Source organism: Homarus americanus, unplaced genomic scaffold (genome assembly GCF_018991925.1).
Source record: "Homarus americanus isolate GMGI-L3 unplaced genomic scaffold, GMGI_Hamer_2.0 scaffold32583, whole genome shotgun sequence".
Taxonomy (NCBI): domain Eukaryota; kingdom Metazoa; phylum Arthropoda; class Malacostraca; order Decapoda; family Nephropidae; genus Homarus; species Homarus americanus.
The window spans coordinates 40,617,351-40,644,957 of record NW_024713129.1 but is presented as its reverse complement, the minus strand read 5'-3'; the positions used below and the strand labels follow the sequence as shown (position 1 = coordinate 40,644,957).

General features: G+C 40.9%; 1 protein-coding gene across 2 annotated transcripts in view; it reads left to right on the top strand.

Moving 5' to 3' along the window:
- The first annotated feature begins 464 nt into the window (after positions 1–464).
- LOC121869979 (2-C-methyl-D-erythritol 4-phosphate cytidylyltransferase-like) overlaps positions 465–27,607 on the top strand; it is a 165,834-nt gene continuing 138,691 nt past the window's right edge. For both annotated transcript variants that reach the window (XM_042371657.1, XM_042371630.1), the window contains exon 1: positions 465–541. The gene's annotated coding sequence lies outside the window, so the exon portion shown is untranslated. The remainder of the gene's footprint in view (positions 542–27,607) is intronic.

The window sequence follows — 27,607 nt, the reverse complement described above, 5'->3', positions numbered from 1 at the left end:
AGGTCAGTGGATCACATACATTGGAGTCATATTCTAATTGAAGACTAATCAGTGTGGGCTAGCAAATTTGGGATAAACAGCAAGAATGTCCTCAAGCACACCTGATTCAATGAAGTAATTACATAGTTCAAGATACAGTAAGTCAGGTGGCCTGAAGTCTTTGACAGTGTCACATTCAATAACATAGTGTTCAAGTGTATGCTTTAAAGGTTTATCACAAAGTTTACATGCTGAGTGTTCCAGTATGGGTACAGCGTTACTAACTTGCCAGATGTGTCTGTATCCTAGCCTAATTCTGGCCACGACTACATCACATTGTCTGCCTCCACCATCTTATGAGTATGACGAACAGAAAAAGAACAGAAGAAAAGAGAATAAAAGAAATATAAGAAGTACTAAAAAAGTAAATAAATAAATGAATAAGAAATAAAAAGAATAGAATATTAATAATAAAATTTTATAATTGTTACAGGAGAACGCAACGGTGTTGGCTCTGTATCCCCTGGCGTCCTTGTACACCGCTTGGCTTTACAAGACCGAGGTAATTTCAAGACGTTTTTTGCACAGGTACCTTATTCCTGTACACACTTGTGTGACGATAAGACTAACCATTTTACGAAGAGAAAGTTTGATCCTCCTGTGGTTCCCGACACCCAAGTCCCCACACTCGTCTCAGCGTATTGTCCAGGAGCTATAGTGACACTCACTTGAGGATATCATCTCTGATATATTTGTATTGATATTTTAACTACATTTGTTCGTTTCACAGCTTCATCCTAACCTTCTAACACACACACACACACACACATATATAAATATATATATATATATATATATATATATATATATATATATATATACATATATATATATATATATATATATATATATATATATATATATATATATATATATATATATATATATATATATATATATATATATATATATATATATATATATACAAGTAAATCACTGTAGGTGCACGTGATCTAGGTATATGATATTCCCAGCGCCGTGTAATTCACATCTTCAGGGGTGAGACTGTGCAGTCAGGTATAGACATATATATATATATATATATATATATATATATATATATATATATATATATATATATATATATATATATATATATATATATATATATATATATATATATATATATATATATATATATATATACATATATATATATTTTTTTTTTTTTTTTTTTTTGTAGATCCACAATGGAAACGTGGCTAAGATAAATCTTGATAAAATCACACAGGAAAAGGGGAAACAGTGGAGCACCTTACCTTACGTCTTTATTCAAGACATCAAGACATCTTCAATGGCGTACCGTGATTGCACTGATGGTTGGTTGGTAAAATGGAGAGAAGAGAGCATTAGCTCTGAGGGTGCAAGAAAGGTACAGTACAAGGTAAAGTTCAAAAGTGCAACACCTTGCATTGATGAGGCATGCTCAACAGCGATGCCGCCAAAGCCACACTGACTGTGGAATGAGCGGTTAGGGAACAAACTCGGAGAATGATACACAGGAAGTGGGGGATGTTTTCTTTCTTTCTTTTTAATAACACCCCTGTTATATATGTGTATGTTTATATGCTGCCTTTATTGATTATATATACAATATATATTATGTTACTTCTTACCAAAGTTAGAATATGTTTAGGCCTATGCAATCACGAATGTGTTAGGTACGTTGTACGACAACAACAACAACAACAAACTACCTGAGTAAGAGTCAGCATGTGGCTTTTCCTTCTCCCATTAATTCATGTAAGATACTACAATGGCGACGAGGATGGGATTCAAAAAGTGTTGGTGAAGTCCTTGAAGAGAGGATAGTGACCACTGAAGGGAAGGCGACTCTGAACCTGGAGAATTTGAGTGAAGAGAGCAACCATGGCTGGCGTCAGTGGATACATCGGACGAGTAGGGGAGTATGATGCAGACAAGGAGAACTTCACATCATATTGTGACAGAATGGACTTCCTCTTCCTGGCAAATGAATTAAGGGACGACAGTGGTGATGCTCAGAGGAAGAAGGCCCTTGAAGAGAAAAGGAAAGCAATCTTTTTGACAGAGGTAAGAGCTAATGCTCATGCTACTCTGGTCAATCTGCTTGCTCCAGACAAACCCAAAGACTCCTCACTGATTCAGATTACCAAGATTCTGAAGCAACCTTTTGATCCTGCTCCACTTGAGATTGCTGAAAGTTACAAATTTGGCACAAGAGATAGAGGGAAAGATGAATCAGTAAGTGAATATATAGTAGCTTTGAAGAAGTTATCCATTCACTGTAACTTTGGACAGTTCTTGAACCGAGCTCTAAGAGACAGGTTTGTGATAGGTCTGAATTATGAAAAAATACAGAATAAGTTAATGAACACCACCACTAACTTAACCTTTGAAAAAGGATCTCAGATAGCTATAAACATGGAATTAGCAGAGGAAACACCAGAGAATTTGTTCCCAATACTGGTAGTGAAAGAGTTGGCAGTAGTGGCTCATTGTGTAAAGTAATTGTAGCTAAAAGGAAGAATAATGCCACAAAACAAGGAGCACATGCTGATTTAAAATGTAAGAGATGCCTTGGGAAACATGAAAACTTTCAGTGTACGTTCAAAAATTCAAGATGTTACACTTGTCAACGTATTGGACATATTGCTCCTGCCTGTGAGTAAGAAATTATAGCCCCTGCCAGAAGTGATAAAGGTAGAGTGTATGTCGTTGAAGGTGATGAGAAGGAAATGATAAACAGTATTCATGAGAGTGTTAGTAATTTTAAACCTGATAATGGTGAGAGTGCCCATGTATTTACTTTTGACACCAGTCATGAAGAGAAAGTTAAACATAGGTATAATGTGGACTTGTGCATTAATGACACACCTGTAACCATGGAAGTGGATACTGCAGCTGATTTCTGCATAATGAGTAGAGTTATGTATGAGAAGCTATTTGCACATGTGCCTTTAGAAGACTCATTTCAGGACGCTATCATCCTCCCAAATTCTGAAATAAATATGGTAGGCCTCACCATTTCCTCCAATATGTCCTGGAAATCACACATCCTTAGTATAACTAAAGCTGAGATGGACTGGAAGGAGATATTTAGTGTTAGAATGTGTAACAGTATTCCAGTTCTTGAGAAATTGCTTGAAAAATACAAGATTTTATTTGTTAAGGGACAGGATGGTATAAAGGGTTATGAAGCTCATATCACCATTGAGAAAGATGTTACACCCATAATGCTAAGTCCAGACCTGTTCCTTATGCATTGAAAGGTGAGGTTGAGAAGGAATTAGACAGACTTGTGAGTGATGGAATTATTGTGAAAACCGCCAAGAGCAATTGGGCTGCTCCTATAGTAATTGTACCTAAAGCTGATAAATCTGTCAGACTATGTGGTGATTATAAAGTTACCATTAATCAAGCTGTTGAGGACGAGCAATATCCCTTACCCATGTCTCAAGATTTGTTTGCTGCACTAACAGGTCCCAAGCATATGCTCAGGTCTTTGTTGATGCTGAAAGTCAACAGTACCTTACCATCAACACTCATAAGGATTGTATAAGTTCAAAAGGTTGCCTTATGGTGTTAAAAGTGCACCATATTTATTTCAGTGCATCATGGACAAAATTCTTGTGGGTCTTCCCAATGTGTTATGTTTTCAGGATGATGTCCTTATTGTTGACAGTGTCATCCAAAATCATGTCAAAATCCTAGCCACAGTATTCGAAAGATTGTTGGCACACAATGTCAGGCTTAACAAGAGCAAATGTTCATTCCTAGCTAAAGAAGTACCTTATCTTGGATACAAAGTGAATGCAGAAGGGCTGAGACCTGTAGAAGATAAAGTAAGAGCCATAGTAAATTTACCTGTTCGCAAAAATGTCAGTGAATTAAAAGCTTTCCTGAGTATGATACAGTATTATTCAAGGTTCTTGAGTGGACTTTCACCAGTTTTAGCCCCTCTGCATGAACTGTTAAAGAAAGGGATTCCATGGAAATGGAACAGTGCAACTCAGAAGTCATTTGAAGATTGTAAAGCTGCTCTGTCTAGTACTGATGTTTTGGTCCACTATGATAGCAGTAGAACACTAAAGCTTGCTTGTGATGCATCAGGCTATGGATTAGGTGCTGTCATAAGTCACATAATGGATAACGGTGAAGAAAGACCCATTGCATATGCCGCAAGAACTCTTACCCAAAGCAAGAAAAATTATGCACAAATAGAGAAAGAGGCTTTGTCTATCATATTTGGAGTAAAGAAATTTCACCAGTATTTAGATGGTAGGAATTTTGTCTTAATAACTGATTACAAGCCTCTCTTGGCAATTTTGGGTCCTAAATCACCTGTTTCCACACTTGCTGCAGCAAGAATGCAGAGATGGGCTGTGATATTGTCTGCAAATGACTATTAGATACAGTACAGACGTTCAGAGGATCATTCCAATGCAGATGCTTTGTCCAGGTTGCCATGTAGCAGATCAAATGATGGAGTAGAGCCTAAGGTTTATCCTGTAACCATATTAGCAGAAGATTTTCCAGTCACCTCCAGAATGATTGCTCATGAAACTAGGAAAGATGTTGTGTTAGGAAGAGTCCTGGAATATACACTAAATGGATGCCCAAGATATTTGTCCATCCTTAGACTTTCAACCGTATCATTTTGAGGAGATGTCAATTATCAGTAGAACAGGGATGTGTGTTGTGGGGCATGAGAGTGTTAATTCCACAGTGTTTTAGAGGGCAAATCTTGAATGAACTGCATTTTGAACATCCAGGTATATGTGCTATGAAAGCATTGACCAGAAGTTTTGTATGGTGGCATAAACTGGATGGTGAACTAGAAATGATGGTACGCGAGTGCTTTCTTTGTCAGAATGTTAGGAGTATGCCACCCAGCACACCTTTGAAAACCTGGAACTGGCCTACCCGTCCCTTCCAAAGAGTACACATTGACTTCTGTGATAAGGGAAAAGACAAATTTTTTGTATTAATTGACAATCATTCAAAGTGGATTGATGTTAAGCACATGTACAGTACTAATGCTGGTAGCACCATTGATGAATTAAGATTAATATTTTCTGAACATGGAACACCAAAAGAGGTAGTATCTGACAATGGTCCTCCATTCCAATCATCAGAGTATAAAAACTTCATGAGACTCAACGGTGCAAAGCATATACTGACCCCACCCTATCATCCTGCCTCTTATGGTGCAGCTGAGAGATCAGTTAGAATTGTAAAGGAAGCACTTTCCAAGCAGGTAATTCAAGGAACTGTAGAAAATCAATGAAACACAGACTAGCAAATTTCTTACTCAGATACAGAACCACACCACATAGTGTGACAGGATGTACTCCTACAGAGTTAATGATGAAGAAACAGTTGAAAACAAGATTAAGTTTAGTTAAGCCAAGTCTGTTTGAAGTTGTAGAGAGGAAACAAGCTCAGCAAAAGATGTATCATGATAAGAGTTCCAGTGAAAGAGTGTTCAAGGTAAATGATAGGGTGAGAGTTAGGAACATGGCTAAAGGTTATGGTACTGTACATGCAAAGTGGATAACTGGTGTCAATGACAAGGTATGTGGATCTAGGACATATTTAGTGAAATGTGGTAACTCTTTGAGATATGTTCATGTGGATCACATCATTCAGGCACATGACAAGATGAATGTAGCACCAGGACATGATGATAAACTTGACACAGTTGCATATGATCATCATGGTGATGAGGTCAAAGATGATGTTTCCCAGCATCCACTCACTGTGTCAACTGACTGTAGTGATGATACGTCTGTCACTGATAATGCACTGAGTGCAAGTGAAACCCCTGTAAAACTTGAAGGAGGGAATAGTCCTAGAAGATCAAACAAAGTTAGGAGACCTGTAATGAAATTAGACCTCTGATTATCTGAATTGTGAACAGGCCTTTCAAAACTGTTTAGTTAGGAAGTTATATTTCTTGTGTTCTATTCTCTTCTTCCCTGCCATATGTAATTCTGTAAGTTTTGTTTATTTAGGATATGTAGCAGCCATGCTTCCATTGGAAAGGAAGAAATAGTGTTATATATGTGTATGTTTATAAGCTGCCTTTATTGATTATATGTACACTATATATATTATGTTACTTCTTACCAAAGTTAGAAGGTGTTTTGTCCTGTGTAATCACGAATGTGTTAGGCATGTTGTACGACAACAACAAACTACCCGAGTAAGAGTCAGCATGTAGCTTCTCCTTCTCCCATTAAATCATGTAAGATACTACTTTGTAGTGGACGTCTCCCCTACAACTGCGTAGCTGCAGGCCACCTGCGACGTCTTCCCTAGCAACTAAACTAGCGGCCCAGGGGGGGGGCGTCACCAGATGCCACCGTATCCTAGCAACAGAGGCGAAAGACCGGCTACTTCCTGGGTTTTCCCTACATGACTCACAGCTGACTCACGGCTGCTGTGTATATAAGCTCTGTCTCTCCATTGAGATTCATTCTGGCCTCTCTACTTGAACACGCAACACCTCCTCCTCCGCCGCTGCCTGGCGGCCCTCGCTTCTCCTCCGCCTGCCTGGCGGTCCTCGCTCCCGCCAGCGAGCATGGCGACCCACCAGCTGTCCTTCTCTGAGCTTCCTAACCAACCAGCTCTTATTTCTGCTCTCGGTTCCTGAACACGCAACACCTCCCAGCAAGCTCCTCGCTGTCCAGCTTTCATTCAACCAGGAGGCCAGCAACAGGCAACATCTTCTCTAACGAAGCTCCTGCACATCTACCTCCTTCAACACGCTACTCACCGAACGTGTCTACTGAGCAGCTCCCCACCACACGGCACCTCCAGCACCAGACTGTCTACCATATAACTTATATTATATAAGAAAACCACCACCTTAGAGTTTCCATCCATCCTGAGTGCTAGACAACATTATATCACGAAACCCTACAACTTTATAATTTTAAAGCATACCACTGTTCAAGCACGAGCTCAACTTCTGCGTGCAACCACAGCCATCGAGTGGCACACGCATGTAAGATTTTGCGTGGCTTAAGGTCCAGAAAAGTTTGGGCAAGTTTAAGTTCATATTTCCTTTTGGCACTATGGGAGAAGTGTGTATAAATATTTCTGATTAGGTCTCTGCAATGTCGTGGTAGATATTTTACTGGTTCTGATGCACATAAGTGAATGCTATGACAAATATACATTTATTTTAATACTGTATATAAAATTTTATTCTTCAATGACGTGGCACATGTATGAATAGGTAACATAATATAAGGTATTAAATAAGACAGCCATATTAATATATTACAATAATATTTATTAAAATTTCAATGTAGAATAAAGCTTATTTTGATTCGTAGAATTAATGAAGAATGGGTTTAGAATGTGTCTAGAACGTTGCCTGATGGTGACTAACTGGCAACCAAGAAGCCACGTGTGACGTTAGTTGCCAAAGGTCACTAGAAGACTATTACAACTCGGCAACGCTGATGCTGAACACCCACATATATTTCAGTTATCAAATCAAATATCAAGTAGGATATGGCTTTTCTCTAAATACGGGTTGTCAAGCTTTTATAAACACCTAATTTCTTAAATTATATCAGTGGCATCTGACAAAGTATCTATTATAAATCATTAAATAATGAGTGCAAAAATGCTTACGGCAAAAGAATATTAATCTTTCAGTGTGATCTACAGTAATTTAGAAATAAAGTAGTTAACAAAATTAGTTGGCATTATGCACAACTGTAAAGTCGCCAATGATCTTATTGATGAACATTTAAATAATTAGTAAATATTTTTATTTATATGACCCGATTATTATTTCAAGTAAAACAGAATGATGAATAACTGTCCCAAGTGAAAAAAGCTATAACTGAAAGCGGACTGTAGGGTTATTTAGAAACATTAAAAATAATAATGTGGACCACTATTGACTAGGTGATGGAGAGCCGCCTCCAGTCTAATTAGCCCATCGACATGTGAATGCAGTCCATATGTCCATTGAGGACATATATATATATATATATATATATATATATATATATATATATATATATATATATATATATATATATATATATATATATATATATATATGAAAAAAAATCACTGTAGGTGCGCGTGATCCATGTACTGTGCAGTATACTGTATGTTGATAACCACATAGCAAACAAGAAAACACGAAGTTCCCAAGCACTTTCGTGCAATTCACTGTGTGTTAAAAGGTTAGGATGAAGCTGTGAAATGGACAAATGTAGTTAAAATAAAAATAAAATATATATCAGAGATGAAATCCTCAAGTGAGTGTCGCTATAGCTCCTGGACAATACGCTGAGACGAGTGTGGGGATTTGGGTGTCGGGAACCACAGGAGGATCAAACTTTCTCTTTATAAAAAGGTTAGCCTTATCGTCAGTCTTTTGTGGGGGACCCTATTGAAGGCAAACCACATCATAATCTAGTCCGTCATTAACTGATTCGAAAACTGTTGAAATGGATGATAATAGATTAATCAGACATGATCGCCCGCTGGTGAAGCAATGCTGGGAATCATTGATCAACTTACTTGGTTTTCTCGAGGTGATTTCGAATTGAGTTTGTAACTATTGCTTCCAGCAATTTTGCTACTATATTTTTTTTTATGTCCACCTCGTCTCCTCTAGCTAACACATATACTGTAGTTAAGGGAGGATGTGTGTACTTAAGGGAGAATAGAATTCCCTTTTCGGGTTCATCTGTTTATAGCAAAGGGGAAGGTTCTCACTACAGTTAAGGGAGGGAGTGGAGGGACAGGGTCACTCTTACCAGCACCTGAAGATGATAATTCATAGCGTGAGCTAAAACGGCGGCACCAACAATAGATCCTAACAATATGAAATTTAATACCTTTCTAGTTCATAAAGACGCTGAAAATGTAAACTGGAGTTATGGGTTTGTTAGAGATCATCTCTAAGAGATTAGGTGACATTCAAATTAATAATGCCAGTGGAAAAATGATACCCATAGATAACTCTCACTCCTAGGCTTTGTACACACAACCTGCAGCTTATCAGTGCAGGTGGTGTTTGTTGAGCCAGATTATTGTGTGACTGACTGCCTGTATCTGGCCTGCCACCATTCAGGTGTTCACTAGCTGACGTCATACTGTGTTTATCTTCGTTGTGTACCCGCCTCTGTTGTTAGAGGACCAGGTGCTTTTGTAGCTGTCATACAACTTGAACAATCGTATGTTTTGTGCGATTTTTACCATCTTAGTTAAATGGTTAGGTTGAAAAGCATAAAACAGGTGATCGTCCAAGTGGCATGTACTCGCTGTGTATGCCTTGATCTTTGGCTAGTGTCCCCCCCCCCCCTCCTCTCTCTACACAGCGCTGTGCCAGTCTCTTCATTTAGAATGATATTACAATTACAATACTTAACGCTACTAGACCTACCCCTCAGCTACATACATCTCTGTCATGGTTTTAGTATGAATCGGTGGTAGTAGGAGTGGATTATATTAAATAAAGATAATAATATGTCTTTTTCTTATTTCTTACCGTAGAGTTCGATACCTTCACACTGGTTACTTACAGGAGATTATGGCGTATCTACGTAGAAGTTCACTCCATCACTCGACATTCCATGATTTATACTTGATAAATGATGATTTAATGAATTCATTTAATTTTCATCATCCATCTAAGTTATTGGTTATACTTTGTCATAACCAATCAGTCATTACCTTTAGTAATAATAAGATAGGATCACAGATACGGGCAGATAATTGCACTTACATTTATTTGTCAAGCTTCCATACAATGATTTACAATTTGCATGGATATATGATTCACTCACATTCACGCTGTAATAAAATTAATCTTCTAAAACAGGGAATTTCAACTTGGGGACACATGTGATTACTCTACTGTGGGTATGACCTCACAGAGTCTTAATTCTTCAGGTGATACATTTACTGCCAGCCTGGATTGCTTTTGTTGCAACCAGGCTTCCGCACAAGAACTTCTTTCCACGGCCATAACAACAAAAAGTACTCTTGGGTTACCACACATAGTCTCGCATCACTGACAGTCACTGTAGACGGGTGTCGTGCAGAAGAACTCTGTAAGCGTGAATTAATTAACCATTTACTGTAGCTTTGATAGGCCAGCCTGGATTTCTCGTTGCAACCAGGCATCCACACGTGATATTTCCACGGGGATAACAAACCTAGGTTAACACACTTAGTCTCGTGTCGATCACGGTCACTGTAGACGGGGATACTACTTAAAATCAGGTTTTTGGGTGTGAAGTGATGAACAGTACAACACTGTTTCACTGCCCACCCCCTCCCCTAAAGGCTGGCTAACATAGACTAATTGAAATACATGTCCCAGTTATGCCTCGTCGGGTGTCTTATCTCAAGTAAAACAAACTTTGGAGTTGGTTGCACGGGTAAGCCTAACGCAACCCATGACAATCTCTCCCTCTAGTAATTGTTGTTGTTTGTTTTTTGTTTGCTTTGCCGCACAGCGTCTAATTTATTACACACATCATGTCTCCCCTGCGGACGGTAGCACAAAAAGTTAAACGTATACAAAATATAAGAGCATAAGAATGGAGGAAACTACAGTGGGCCTATTGGTCCATACTAAGCAGCACCGTTTACACCCATCTCATATAGCTCATATATTTAAAGCTTCCCAGTAAGCTCACGTTGATGATAGAGTTAGGTAATTGGTTCCACTCATCCACAACTCTATTCTCAAACCAGTGTAACTATTTCGCGCCTAAATTTAAATTTGTCCAATTTAAAACCATTGCTACGTGTTCGCTCTTGGCTAGATAGTTTATAAGTACCCTTGTTATATTACTTTTATTCAACCCTGATTTTCATTTTCAAACCTCAATCATATCACCCCTCACTCTACGTCTCTCGAGGTGAGTGCAATTTCAGGTGTTTTAACTCCCCTTGGGTCTAGACTCATGGTTCCTAATGCCAGGGATTAGCCTTGTCATCCTCCTCTAAATGCTTTCTAGGAATTCGACATCCATTCTGTAGTGTTGGTGACCAGAAACGAACCGCATAATCCAAGTGAGGTCTCACATACGTGAGATGGTTTTTAGGATAACCTCCCTACCTTGTAATTAACACTCTTAGATATGAATCCAAGTACCTTGTTACCCTTGTTTCGAGTATATATGCATTGCTGTTTTGGTTTAAGGTTCCTATTTATCATTACCCCTAAATCTTTCTCACAGTCGGATTTCGCCATTGAGAGTCAACTTTTTTTCACCTGATAGCTGGTGTCCCTATTTACAGTACATTTCTTAGGCTAAGTAAACCCCCCCTCATATGATGCCACGCTGGATAGTTCTTTTGAAACTAAAATTGAATTTGATACTGCATCTAACCAAAAAAAAACCAGATACTATTAAGAACAAGTGTAGTGTAATAAAAGTGTCTATAAACTGAGAATACTCCTGTTACCTTAGTCCCCCCGACACTACACTCCCTCCGCTCTCAGGAGGCTCCTCTCACACCGTTGATGTCAGGCTCCCCTTGTCCTATAAGAGGGTTTACGCCTCAAGGACACTGCTGGCCTACATATCGCCTCTCTGCCCCAGTGTATAAGACCTAGATTCCATCTAAATTTAACCATGGCAGGAGTCATCGCTGGGCGGCGCTCTGCCGATGTTCCTGACGAAGAAGATGAGGAGGACAGTCATGGCGACACTGAAGCTGGCTTTCAGAAGTTTAAGACACGTCAGCAGAAACGCAAAATGAGGACCCAGGGAAGGAAGCAGAGGAGAGCCAATAGGTGCATCCCTCCCATTGCTCCCCGGGCTGACTACATGCGCCTTGCCTTCCCAGAGAACGCAACCAATTTGATGAAGATTAATTGGTTGACTGCCCTGAATGAGGAATATTGCACGAACACGCGGAATGTTGTCGTGCCAGGTAGCCCCCCTCGTTTTGTCTATGTAGGCCGAGAGGAGACGGATGCTATCCAATGCTTCATTGATGGAGAGGTCCGCTCACTACATCTCATTAAGTGGGATGCACCTGTTCGACCCAAAAAAATGAAGGAATACCTTGTCACCCAATTCCCCAAGGGTATTCCCCCCAGTAGAGCTCTGTCACTTCAGGGCGTCCACAGAGCAAGAAGATTTTATAAGGATGGTGCACAACTTAGTAGGATCATCATTGTTTGGAAAAGGAAGGAACCACCTCCTGAGGAGTACCGCTTCTTCGGCAGCATGTACGGTACCCCTAGTAACATCAGTCGGTGGACTCCTCCCCCTGTGGTGTGCTACAACTGCTTCGGGGTCAATCATGTGGCGAAGTACTGTCACAAGACAGCCACCTGCGGCTTCTGTGCAGGAATGCATAGTACAAGGAGCTGCCCCACCAAGGAAGCTGCCTCTCAGGAGGGGAGAGAGCAGGACTCCCCACCTGGGTGGAGTGTGCCAGATGCAGGAAGAAGGGTGTGACGGTCTGGCATCCAGGTTGCCCTGGGAGCCCGCCTCCACCCACAAAAGCGGTCCCACTCAGTGATGCCAACAGCAACACTGCGGGGTCGCCTCCAGCGCCTGAAATCAACAGCAACACCTTCCCCACCCAGGGGGCAGTGTCCCAGGTCCAGGGAGGAGGGTGTGACGGCCTTGCACCCCAGTTGTCCTGGGAGGCCGCCTCCATCCACAATAGCGGTCCCACTCAGTGATGCCAATGCGGCCGGATCGCCTCCACCACCTGAAGTCAACAGACACAGGGACTCTCCTTCGTTAGCCAATGCAAGTCAGGTTAAAGCCTGCCAAGTAAGTGTACCAGTGAACAATGGCAGTGATAGTGTTAGTGGAGCTTCTGAAGGAACTGGTGCCTCCTTTCATAATGATGCGAACTTGAGGGTGAGTAGCCAGAGCGAGACCGATAGTGATGGAAGCATGAATGGGGAGAATGAGCCCCAGACTGCCAGAGTGGTCTCTTTAATAACCCCAGGTCTGGAAACTGTTCATGACCCTGTACGTTTTCCAGTGTTTACGGTGGATGAACTCGCGGGACTGATGAAGGAAACTGTGTATAGAAATCCTACTGGAATAAGGGCTGTGAAGAACATTATCAGGAAATCCAGAAGTGCAGAATCTGAAATGGTCAACTTATTGGTCAGGTTGATCTATGAAGCCAGCGTGTGACTCTCTACGCTAAATTCAAGGTGGAAAAGTAACACGAACGCTCAGGTTCATTTCATGGAACATCCGGAGTGTTAACCGCAGAATTAATGACCTACAATGATTTGTTAAAGTTTTTAACATTGATGTAATAGGTTTACAAGAACCTTACACGTCCAGCACCCAGAAGAAAGTTGCACCCAGGATAGCTGGGTTTACAGCATATAATAGTGGAGCAGGAAGTGGCCTGCTCACTTATGTAAAGAATGATCTGGTCTGTAAATGGATTAAAACTCGCAATGATGAAAGTATTCCTATCAACAATTTACAGTAAAGACAGCAAACAGTCAATTTTCGCTGTATATCATCTATGTTCGGTTTAATGAGCTGCGAGTGGACGTGTTACCAAAGCCATCAGGTAACAATGCTATGCTGTGTATGGGTGACTTTAACTCTCGTCACACTGTCCTCGGTGATGTCCAGTGTAACTCTGATGGGAGGGTGTTCGTGAATTACATCAATAATCATAATATCACTGTATACGACACAGACAAAGTGACATATCTGAGGAGGGGTAGACTTGATTATGTGATTGGGTATAACCTAGTAGACAGTAATGTCAAGGCTAAGGTCATCTCAGACCACTTAGTCAGTGATCATTATGCAATACTTACTGAATACACTGTTGCTGATGTCAAGTGTGAACCCCATCCTAAGCTCAGAATTAACATCCCAGATAATCTTAAACTGCACTTCAAGGCCTATATCCACAGATGGTATGCTGGATATACACCTGGGTCAGTGGATGAATTTTGCTGTGATCTTGTAAATGTCATTACCACATCTTATACCACCTGGGTTAAGTCAAGGAGGAAGGTGGGCAGCACTAAACCACCTCTGTGGACACCTGACCCCATCCTCACCAAAGAAGGAGAGAATGTAGAACAGCTTGCCAACACTTATGAGCAAAATAAAACACTTGGCATTCCTCAAAGCTAACAGAGAATTTCGTGAACTCAAAGGTCAGGTGAGAAACACCTATTGGGAACAATTCTCACAGGGGATTAATAGAACAACCACTCTAGCAGAAGTGTGGAACAAAATTAGAGCCATTACCAAGTCACCCACCCCAGTCCACCTTCATCACAGCCCTGCAGAATATGCTGACATGCTATTAGACCAATGGTCTATTGTGTCACAAATCACTTCCCTGCCTCCTGACATACAGCAATATCTTAACACCAGACACATTAATAGGGGTTTCAATAATGAAATAGCCTGTTCCTCACCAGACCTTACCGACCAGTTTCCTATAACGCACCACGAACTAACAACAGCACTAATGAAAGGTGAGTCATCCTCCCCTGGTGAGGATGGCATAACCTATAACACCCTGAGATTGTTGAATGAGATCCCTAACCATCCACTGCTTGACCTGTATCAAATGAGCCTCACACAGGGTATTCTGCCTAAGACATGGACTCATGGAAACATAGTTCCAATCCCTAAAGCTAATTCTCCAAACTTCAGGCCAATTTCACTCACATCCTGTATGTGTAAAGTCCTTGAAAGAGTTGTTCTAAACCGTCTCATGTTTCAAGTCAAAGACAAACTCGCCCCTAATCTGTACGGGTTCATGCCCGGGCGTAGCACACAGACATGCTTTGCAGAATATCTTGTTCACTCAAAAGATAAGACACAAACAGCCTTCATAGACCTTAAATCAGCCTTTGATGTAGCTAATAGAGACATTATACTTGAGCAACTAGCTAATTTTGGCATCCAAGGTAACCTCCTGACATGGATAAGGGTTATCTGTCCAACAGGTATGCCAGTGTTCTGTTTAGGGGAGTCAAAAGTACCAGAATGAGATCATTTGAGCTTGGCACGCCACAGGGAGGAGTGTTAACTCCTATGCTCTTTAATATACTGAAGCACAAGTTTATTGCTGACATTCCAGTTCAGCCAAACGAAGCCGGAATATGCTATGCTGATGATATCTGCATTATGACACAAACCAAACTCAGGCTCCAAGCCTTGCTGGATGTATTTGCTCGGAGAACTGTTGAATGTGGTCTCATAATATCTGTTGACAAGACGAGGGTCCTCAATCCTCGTCCTGCTCACCCTCTGCCTCTTGACTATAACATTAACAGCATGCCCTTGGAACTATGTAGCTCCTATAAATATCTTGGAATTTGTGTGAATGATGTAAACTTTGTCAGCAACCTTCTTGCCAAACTAATGCAGCGCATTAAACCCCTCACAACCCTTGTTGGCAAGGGCTATGGAATTAACATTACCTATGCTCGTACTTTCTATCTTCACTTCATTCGTTCTGTAGTTGACTATCATGCTCTCCATCTTGTGACTATTCCGCCTAAACAACTCAACAGCCTTGAGGTAATGCAGAATGAAGCCATGCCCATCATTCTAGGTTGCCCAAAATCAACCAGAATTGTAAACATGAGGAAAGAGCTCGGACTGCCCTCCCTATCTGAGAGGATAGCTCTACTTAATACCATGTTTTGTGTCAAAGTTTTGAAGAACAATGGTTCCCAAACTACAGCTCAAACTGACTTGATGTTCTATCTAAGTAATCCCGACCATCTCGCTAACCTTCCACAAAACACTCTCTTTGGGGCGTGGCTTCATAAAAGTGTTGCAGATCTCTTGAAACTGAATGTCCCAATCACCACAGGCGAACCTATTAATGCCATTCCTCCCTGGCTGGATATATCAGTTCCTATTAATTACACTCCTGTTGGTAATAAGCAAATGTTAAACACCGATGTTGTGAGATGTGTCACACTAGAAACTATTAACAGACACATAGAGAGTATTAAATCATGTGAATGTTATGCATTTACTGATGGTTCTGTGCAGACAAACACAGGTAGAACAGGCTGTGCAATTGTAATATATAAAGAAAAAGAGATGATAGTGTCAAACAAGCAAAGGCTGAACAATTGGGCCAGCACAACACAAACTGAACTAACTGGAATCTACTTAGCCACAAACTACCTCAAAGAAAATGGAGGTGGGTGTGATATTCTGTGACTCTCAAAGTGCTTTGAAATCAATGAACAGCCCGTCAGGCTCTAGTCTGAAGTTGTATGTGATATTAAAAGGAATGTGATAACTGCCAATGAGAACAACTTTCGTATCGAATTTGTGTGAATTCCGTCCCATGTTGGAATCAGGTATCATGACCGTGCTGATAGACTGGCCAATGAGGCATGTAAGAAAGAAAATGTTGACCGTGACCTTGGCCTGTCCAATGCTGTAATTAAAAACATTCAAGTCAGAATCATGAACTCTGATCTAGAAGAAGTGAGAACTGCAGAGAGACCTGGCAGTTGTAGCATTAGTAAATATGACAAATTTTGTGACAAGAGGTACCGGTATGGCCAGCATAAGGACAGAACCAGACAATGTGATGTAGTCGTGGCAAGTTAGTAACACTGTACCCTTACCGTAACACTCAGCATGTAAACTCTGTGATAAACCTCTAAAGCATACACTTGAACACTATATTATTGAATGTGACACTGTCAACGATTTCAGGCCACCTGACTTATTGTACCTTGAACTATGTAATTACTACATTGAATCAGGGGTGCTTGAGGACATTCTTGCTGTTTATCCCAAATTTACTAGCCCACACTGATTAGTCTTCAATTAGAATATGACTCCAATGTATGTGAACCACTGACTCATATATACTGCTAATGAATATGATGTATTCCCTTGTTTGTGTACGAACCTCTGTCCTGCATGGCAGTGAACAGTGGCATTACCCACATGACTCTTACCTATATATAGTGTCAATGAATATGATGCATCTCTTTGTGTACGAATCTCTGTCCTGCATGGCAGTGAACAGTGACATTACCCACATGAATCTGACCTCTATACATATATAGTTGTTAATGAATATGATGTATTTCTTTGTGTATGAACCTCTGTCCTGCGCGGCAGTGAGAAGTGATACTACCCTCAGTGTCAAGACCTGACTGAATTACTCAGAATAGGCAAACTGTACTACAAGCTTTGCCAATAAATTTGTTAAACTAAAAAAAAAAAGGCTAGGTACTTTACATTTCCACAATAAATTTCATCTGCCATTTTTCAGACCATGATAAAAGTTTGTTTAGGTCTTCCCGTAATTTTTCGGAGTCCTCTTAAGATTTAATTACACGCCCTGTTTTAGTGTCATCAGCAAATTTACTATATCTTTGTGGTTAATATATATAATAAATATTAATAATCCAAGTAATGAACCTTGGGGTACTCCACTAGTGACGTTACCCTTGTCGGATTTAGTGCCATTAATGCTGAATCTCTCTTTCCTTTCCTTTAATCACGCCCTAATCCCAGTTAGAATATCCCTTCCAATTCCATGAGCCTCTACATTACTTAGTATTAGTCTTTTGTGGGGGACCCTGTTGAAGGCAAACCACATTATAATCTAGTTCGCCATCAACTGATTCGAAAACTGTTGAAAAGAATGATAATAAATTAGTCAGACATGATCGCCCACTGGTGAAGCCAGGCTGGGAATCATTGATCAACCAACTTGGGTTTCTCGAGGTGATTTCGAATTGAGTTTGTAACTATTGCTTCCAGCAATTTTCCTACTATATTTTTTTTATGCCCACTTCCTGTCCTTTAGCTAACACATATAAACAATCATCCTGCACCTGTCATTATCTGTGACCACTACTTCTCCACTTACCAACACTACACCACTCTCCTCTTCCCGGCCACCCACTTAACGGTGCCGGTTACCCCCTCCCACCCCACCACCCACTCATTCATGCACCAGACAGGCCTTCCTTCACCTGCTTACTTCCAACCATGACACCGAAATTGTTCGCTGCATGTCATTGACCATTTCTTCAGACAATACCTTCCTAGACCTGAGTGTGCGCCATGTGTGTTTGTTTACCGGGCGTGCGAAGGAGAAAGGCTCCAGTACTTGGACTGACCCACCGTTCTCCTCGCTGACTCCACGCTTTGTTTGCCCAGCTGAGGCAGCCACAACCGACCCCCAGCTGACACCACCGTCACCAGGCTAGGTTTGCTTATTCAGATTATCTAGTGATTAGATCACAATCGCAGCGTGATATAAATGCGATAACTATAACTATAGGGATTAAGAGACCAGATGCCATGAGCTAGAATCTAGAAGCGAAGATGTTGGCTCTCTAGTGTGTTTAACCTAGATTTTGGAGGTAAATTAATTATTGGTCATAGCTTACCTGGTTTATTTAATCTGGACTGTTTAAAGGATGACCATTGCGGAAACCTTGACAAATGGTCCGGCAGGTTGTGCTCAGTTGGACCATCACCAGAGGATCTTAGTAGTTAATCCCACATGTTTTTTTTATCTGTGTTTGAGAACCCGAGGTGTAGGTTCATCCCCAACCGCACAACTTTAGGCACGTCTCACCCAGTGCGACCAACACTATGCTACCCCCACCATTCTGCCCTCATCATGCTGCCTTCTTAATTCTGCCCTCATCATACTTCCTTCACCATGCTGCTCTCACCAAACCACCCTCATCATACTACCTTACCATGCTGTCCTCATCATACTGCCCTCACTATACTGTCCTCACTATATTGGCCTCACCAATTTGCCATCATTATGCTGCCCTCACCATGCTGCCTTCATCATACTACCCTCACCATGCTGCCTTCACCATGCTGTCCTCATCATACTGCCCTCATTATACTGTCCTCACCATATTGCCCTCACCATGTTGCCATCACCATACTGTCCTCATCATACTGCCATCACAATGCTGCCCTCATCATACTTCCCTTACCATATTGCCCCCATCATACTTCCCTCATTGTGCTGCCCTCATCATACTGCCCTCACTATGTTGCCCTCACCAAGCTGCCCTCACCATACTCCCCTCGCCATACTGCCTACAACATACTGCCCTCATCACACTGCCCTCACCATGCTACCCTCACCATGCTACCCTCACCATGCTACCCTCACCATGCTGCCCTCACCATGCTACCCTCATCAAACTGCCCTCGTCGCATTGCCCTGAAAATGCTGCCTTCATCATATTGCCCTCACCATACTGCCCTCATCACACTACCCTCACCATGCTGCCCACCCCATGCTGCCTTCACCATACTGCGCCTATTATACAGTACTACACTCACCATACTGCCCTCACCATGCTGTCCTCGTCATATTGCCCTCACCATACTGCCCTCATCACACTACTCTCACCATGCTGCCCTCCCCATGCTGCCTTCACCACACTGACCCTATTATACTACACTCACCATGCTGCCCTCATTATACTACACCCATCATACTGCCCGCCCTCACCATTTTGCCCTCACCATTCTGCCCTCACCATGCTGCCCTCATCATACTACCTTTACCATGCTGCCTTCACCATGCAGTCCTCATCATACTGCCCTCACTATAGTGACCTCACTACATTGCCCTCACCACGTTGCCATCATTATGCTGCCCTCACCATGCTGCCCTTATCATACTACCCTCACCATACTGTCCTCATCATACTGATCTCACTATACTGTCTTCACCATATTGCCTTCGCCATGTTGCCATCACCATACTGCCTTCTCCGCACTGCCCTCACAATGCTGCCCTCACCATACTGCCTTCACCATGCAACCCTCACAATACTGGCCTTATCATGCTGCCCTCATCATACTGGCCTCATCATGCTGCCCTCTCCAAACTGTCCTCAGCATGCAGCCCTCTCCATACTGGCTTCATTATGCTACCATCACTATATTGGCCTCATCATCCTGCCCTCACCATGCTATCCACCATACTTGCCCTCACCATGCCCTTATCATGCTTGCCTCTCCATGTTGCCCCCACCGTACTGCTTACATTATTCTGCCCTCACAATACTGCCCTCGCCAAGCTGCCCTTACCAAAATGCCCTCCTCATGCTGCCCTCACCATGCTGTTTACTAAACTTCCTTCACCTTACTGCCCTTACCATGTTGCCCTCACTATGCTACCTATACCATGCTGCTCTCTTCAAACTGCCTCGCCATGCTACCCTCATCTTACCGCCCTCACCATATTGCCCTTGCCATACAGCCCTCACCATGTTGCTCTCACCATGCTGCCCTCACCAAAATGCCATGCTACCCTCATCATGCTGCCCCCACAAAACTACCCTCACCGTCTTACCTTCACTATGCTGTTCACTATACTTCCCTTACCTTACACGTTCGCATACGCCTTGAGACGTGTTGCAGTTGTCACTGCTCACCAGTAAAGCATATAAAGATCATACAGTAGTAGTAGCAAGTACTCATCAGTTCCCCGTGGTGTCAGTGTTACACACGTTGTGAACTGTGATAAGAAATTTTTACACTAGCGCTGGGCAGATCGAGAGGTTATACAGTGTACATGTGCACATGTGCAGTATGTATGATATGGATATATGTTCACCATTCTGTGCGAATTAAATACTTTGAGGAGTATTGCCTTCCCTTTTTCTTTTGGCGATTTGCTTATTTTTTCACCAAAAGGTTATAGTGAATAATCAGTTTTCATACTAAAGCAGTAATGAACTCTATACTGGCTCATCAAAATGGTGGCGAATTGTAAGTCACACAATAGATGCTGAGGTGCTAGGCTTCATGATTTGTCTTGGTAACAGATAATGGTACTCTGTACGCCACGACAAGTACACATTCCCCAGCCCAGCTACCAACACCACACCACGATAATCCTTCACAATGCCCAAACTAATCATCAGCCCCTCTTATTGTCACACCAACCTTCTATACCCGAGCACACGCCAGCACTAGCACTAGCACCGAGACACACTCCAATATTATCACCACAACACTTCAGTATTACCAACAATCACGATGGTTCAGTATTACCAACATCACGATGGTTCAGTATTACCAACATCACGACACTTCAGTGTTACCATCATGTTAACACTTCAGTATTACCAGCATCACAACACTTCTGTATTGCCAATATAACAACACTTCAGTATTACCAACATCACAACATTTCAGCATTACCAACATCACAACACTTCAAAGTTACCAACAACACAACCCTTCAGTATTACCATTATAACACTTCCATATTACCAACTTCACAACACTTTAGTATTATCAACATCACAATAATTCAGTATTACCAACAAAACAACACTTCAGTATTACCAACATCACAAAACTTCAGTGTTACCAACATCCTAACACTTCAGTATTACCAATATCACAACAGTTCAGTGTCAGCGACACCACAACCCCTCACTATTACCAACATCACAACACTTCAGTGTTAGTAACACCACAACACTTCATGTTATCAACACACAACACTTCAGTATTACCATAATAACAACACCTCAGCATTACCAACATCCCAACACTTCAGTATCGCCAACATCATAACACTTCAATGTTACCAACATTACAAGACTCCAGTATTGTCAACACATGTATATAATCCAGTAATACATACACCCAGATTGTTCCTTTAATATCATCATCAATTTAAACTCACATATTATTAACAGTAAAGCTTGCTTCAGTGTTACTATAATGATATAAGCTCCTTAACATTCTTAATAACAGATTTAAAACAACAGAAAACATTGTTGTGGTAAACAACAGAAAACATTATTGTACCCCAAACCTGGAAAACACCAATAAGATCTTTGAGAAAAACTTATTTATTTTATGCTCCTAGAAGTTTCTTATTTTATAACTTAATCTGACTTTAGGATTACTACAAAAATACGCTTCGGTAATACAGGCCAAACTGGATAATGTTTCATTTCATGTAATATTTTAACCGACACTTGGAAAATGAAAGCAAACCTGTCCCCCAGCAGTTCACACCCGTGTACAGATCAAGCGACATGATATAAATCTTGAGACGTTGTGAAAAACCTGCCTCAACACACCTCTTGTATACATTCTTGACTATTCAGATTCACACTGCCAGAAACTTTATATCTGGTAGCTAACTCGTAGACTACATCTAACACGCAGTGTAATGATTCATCTTCCTTGGTGTGTAGTAACTATTTCACATATTTCCCCAAGTCCTGTAAATATTGTTTATACATATTTTAGCAAATCTGTAGAATTGGCTCCCAAGTATAAGAGAATAGAATAATCACTGGCCTATAAACAAGCAATGGTGGTAATTATCCCTATAACTGTATAAGATCCCCAGGACTTGTCCTGCACAGAAACAAACTAATGTACTTAAAAGCCTACATGATCAGTCAGCAATAAAATAGGCAACCTATTGTAAGTGAAATATAATAATACAGAAGGTCTCTGAAGGTGTAATGAATAATACCTGACATTGATAACATGTTCTTCCTACTGAAAGGTAGGCAATCACCTCTTAAGTGACATCTAATATATCTGTATAAGTACATAGTAACATAAGAACATAAAGTAAGATTGGAGGAAACTGCAGTGGGCCTATTGGCCCATGATGGGCAGTCCTATTTACACCCAATCCCTATCACTCATATATCCATCCAACCTATGTTTGAAGCTTATATCCACTTTTTTGTGTTATTAAAAACATTGTAGTATATATTGTGACGTTGATGGAATTACTTTATGTATATTACCACCATAACATGTTTTATTGATTCACTTTAACACAACCCAAATTGTATTGCTCCCACCCACCTTCCAGATTACTGCACAGAAATTATAACTATATATATATATATATATATATATATATATATATATATATATATATATATATATATATATATATATATATATCATCAGTCCATATAGCACGCGGACTTCCATATACAAACAATACCTCACTAGTCAAGAATCGAAACCTGGACCTCTGCATGTGAACACGGATCGCTACCATCACGCTACAATGACAACAAAGGCAAACCTCGGCTTTGTTTAATTTCACACAAAGCCTGTTCATTCGTCTTATTTTAAAGCAACGAGAACCTCCATCGGGGATTGCCCGTGCCAACTATGTGGTCCGAGTAGCATTTTACCGAGTCCTGCTACGAAATTCAGATTTGCCCCCGAGGGGGCTAGTTTATTGGGCACCCCCTTACATCCTGTGCAAGGTGAAGCGCAGAAGCGTTTACAGCGCCCAACTGCTACGAAATAAAAATAAGTGATAAACGTGGTAACATTCTAAAATGCAACCATGTTATAATTATGTTGTAATCCAAATGATACTAAATTTTTTATTATAATTCCTTAAGATAAAACTACATTATTTACAGGTGTCGATAAAAGTACACAGCTTTCACTTGGCTCAGTCATGTCAATTTTGTTCTTGTGCAATTGTGCACTTTTTATTTTTCTGGCTAGATAAATTGTTTCCATACCAATATCAGTACATGTATAAGTGCTGAGCCCAGCTGACTAGAATTTGTCTATTTCGTTATAATAATATATGCTGTATGGTGTAGGATAACAGTTACAGGACCTTACGGTTAATGTTCGATTTTTTTATCAGTAAGAACAAAACTATAATTTTATATTATAATAATTAGGCCACACATGTAACCTGCATCTCGCTTATTTTGTTTTTATTGATGATTATCATAAGGATGAAATGTTAAATTTGTACTGCTATACGAGGGCCCAAATGATTTTAGTGTTAAAAGAATAACAATATTTCAAAGTTTATTCCAATCAATTGACACAAAAATGTGAATAGTTTTTACAGAAATGTCATTAAGTATTATTAAAAAAAATCTAAAATATCAGTCACTATCATCGAACAAATGAATAACAGGAAGTGAATTGGAGCTTAAAGTGAATTCATATATCATGACATTCTCTTTTTGTCACTTTCAGAAATTGTCTCCGTCACAGTATAATGATACAGTCACACAACACGGGTATCAACACTTTCTCGAGTATATAAATTGACTGGTGTGTTAAGTTAAACAGGAAATATAAATGAGTAAACTTTGAAGAAACACACACACACACACACACACACACACACACATATACATATATAAGTAACGTTATCTCGTCACGATACAATAAAGTATGTTAAACAGCATCATTCTTACAGTATAACTTTCCCATAGACAACTTGCGAGCCAATTATGACAGAAAGAAGAAAATAAGAAACACACGTCTCCCAAACGTGTATACACCTCCTCCCCTCCAACAACACCAGGCCCTATCCCCTCCACCCCGTAACCAGGTGCACCTGTTATCTTCCCCTCCCCCTTCCCCGCCAGTCCCCAGACCACGAGCCGCCGCCACCCTGGAGCCATCGCAGGTGCATGGTGTAACTTGACCCACGCCCCGTCTCCGCCTGGTCTTCGCCCCGACCACCGCCCACACCCCCATCCTGTCCCTGTTTAGTCCCTGGCCTGTCTTTGCCCTGCCCCTGTTTAGTCCCTGACCTACCTCCCACACCCTTCACCCTGTCTCTGTTTAGTCCCAGAACTTACCTCCCACACCCACACAGTGCCGGCAGTTCACTTGAGGTACGACACTGTTGCACACAACGAACAGTGACCAAATATACTCAACAGCTGGGTCGGTGTGAGATGCCAGTGTTAGCGGTGATCACTGCCCCATTTCTTGCCTGCTTACTAAGATATACTGTAGTTTTGACTTCCTGACAACTGAAACTATGTCTAAATAAATCTATTGATAATATACAAACTGATTACTTTTTTAAAATCTTTTCCTGCCTGATTTCTTTCATAGTCACAAGGATGATAAATATTTACCCAGCAGACAGTCAGCTGATATTACTGAAGGTCTCATTCCTCACCAACAACTGTAACTCTCATGTAACTCCCCAACACACCAGAAGTTAACATACTTTTAACCCTCCAAGTCGAAAGTTAAATAAATGACTCTCACTTTGGTTTATTGCATTAAAACAATTATTTTTGTGGGTTTTTTTCTAATACGAGATGTTAGGCATATGTTTAAAGTGATCTTGTGGTGTTTTATGTTTTTCCTTATAAGTTCAACCCATTCATTTTTTTCTCTTTTTCCATTGCCCTACACCTCTCACTAAGTTTGTGTGGAAGGTATAATATAATACGTAGTAACCCCTTACCCCAGAGTGGAATGCATGGCCGCCCCTCACCCCAGAATAGAATGCATCGCCGCCCCTCACCCCAGAGTAGAATACATGGCCGCCTCTCACCCTAGAATGGAATGCATGGCCGCCCTTTATCCCAGAGTAGAATACATGGCCACCCCTCACCCCAGAGTAGAATACATTGCCGCCCCTCACCCCAGAGGAGAACATGTGACCGCCCCTCACCCCAGAGCAGAATATGTGGTCGCCCTTCACATTTTCAGAAGATACATGATATCCTTCTCCGCGACGGTGTGGGATATATGAGTGTACCCGACCCTCATGAGGAGTGTATCACCACTTATCATCACCGGGATATGGTATGTTGTCCCTTGTCCTCAACCCAGGGTACAGGACCGTCTTCTCCATCTCCAGTCTAGCGCACATGGCTGAATCCTGCTCCAGGGTGTAGAGGTGTTGGGATGAGGGCTGATCCTCATCCCCGGGAGAGAACACATGGCTATCTCTGGGTAATACCCTTGTCTAGTGCCAATTTTCTGTAGGATACATGTATACTCCGCCACTGTGTCGGATGCATTCCTGTTTTCATCTGAGTACGAAACATAAATATACAGGGTAGTCTTTCGTGGAATACGATTCATACCTCCATTCCTATTCCCTCTTCTATCTCGCTGATATAATATAGTATACATATCTGATTCTCCTTCCCCTCCCCTCCCCTTCCCTTTCTCTTCCCTCCTCTTCTTTTCGACGAGCCAGCTTGAGGTCAGGAGGGTCGGGTTTAGAAATACGAGTTCACCACCTGCAGCTGTGAGGGCCTACTGGTGGGTTTTGCTGGGAACGGGGTTATGGGGGGGGGGGGGTCTGGCGGGCCTACTTCTGACGGGAGTTAAAGGAGAGTAGGTGGGTGAGGGAGAGGTCTACGGTTGCTGTTGGCAAGGGGTTAGCTGGGTTGTTCGTCAGGTTATCTTGTGATAAAAGAGTTGTGATGGATCTACTGTTGGTTTTAAGCCAGTGTATAAGAAGTGGCTTTATTTAATCCTTCATAGTCTATAACTCCATTTTAATAAATGCCATTAGACGGAACCTGGCTTTGTCCTTTGATTAAATTGAAATAAAACATAACGATATATATTTTTTATAATTTAATTGTACTCACATTTGGAGAGAAAATACATTAGAGTAAATAAGCAGCTTAATCTCGAAGACTTTGTAGTAATTCAGATAATCCAGTGCGTGGACAGCACCTGGCCATGAGAAACGAATAAACAATGTGTTGATTCTGACTCCCAGAGGCGTAGTATTTAAACAAAACAACATTCACATCCACTCGAAAATACCATCTTGTCCACCTGCTTCACCTACACATGAACGCTCACACCTGGTCTCACCAAGAACAGCTATATTAGGGAATGATTATCTTAGTTTATTATTTCCATTGCGTAAATAGGTTGTGTAAATAAGTAATGTGGGCCAGAGAGGAAGAAGGCGCGGGAGGAGTAGAGGATTACGTGATACAATGACAGGTTGAACCACTTAAGCCCATGACATCATGATTCAGCTGGCATGTTCCACCTGACTCCTCTTTCCTTATTCCTGAAATACTGTTAATAGCACTTGAACCTGTTGTTGAGCTATTACTACTAACACTTGAACCTGTTGTTGAACTATTTCTAATAGCACTTGAACCTGTTATTGAACTATTGTGACTAGCACTTGAACCTGTTATTGAACTATTGTGACTAGCAATTGAACCCGTTGTTGAACTATTTATTGCTACTAACACCTATTTTTTTACGAAATGAAGGAATTAATGCTTGAACTTGTGCTACCAAGAGAGTATTTTTATGTTTTGTTTTAATACATTTCACGTTAAATATTATCTCTTCTCACTCTAATCCCAGCTCAGTCTCTGTGCAGTACGACAGTTTGGGACGGCTGGTAACTCTCAGGCGTTGCTAATATCAAGTGTATATGTATATTTGGTACAACTCCGTGTACACTGTGAAGATGTGAACAGTAGGTAATGACAGAACACTTTAGCCTCTAAGCCACCGCTTCTAAATGTTCTTGTTTTTATTGTCCTGTTGCATTGCTGTTCACTATATATATTTGTATAACTTCTATGTGATGGTATATTGTCCTTTGTATACCCTGTATGGTGTGGTTTGCTGAAATTAAATTAAATTATTATTATTATTATTATTATTATTATTATTATTATTATTATTATTATTATTATTATTATTATTATTATTATTATTTTTGTTGTTGTTGTTGTTGTTGTTGCTGTTATTGTTGTTGAGCAATACTGACAGACGTACAGTAGGTGTAATTATTTTCAGTTTCCTAAAATGAAACT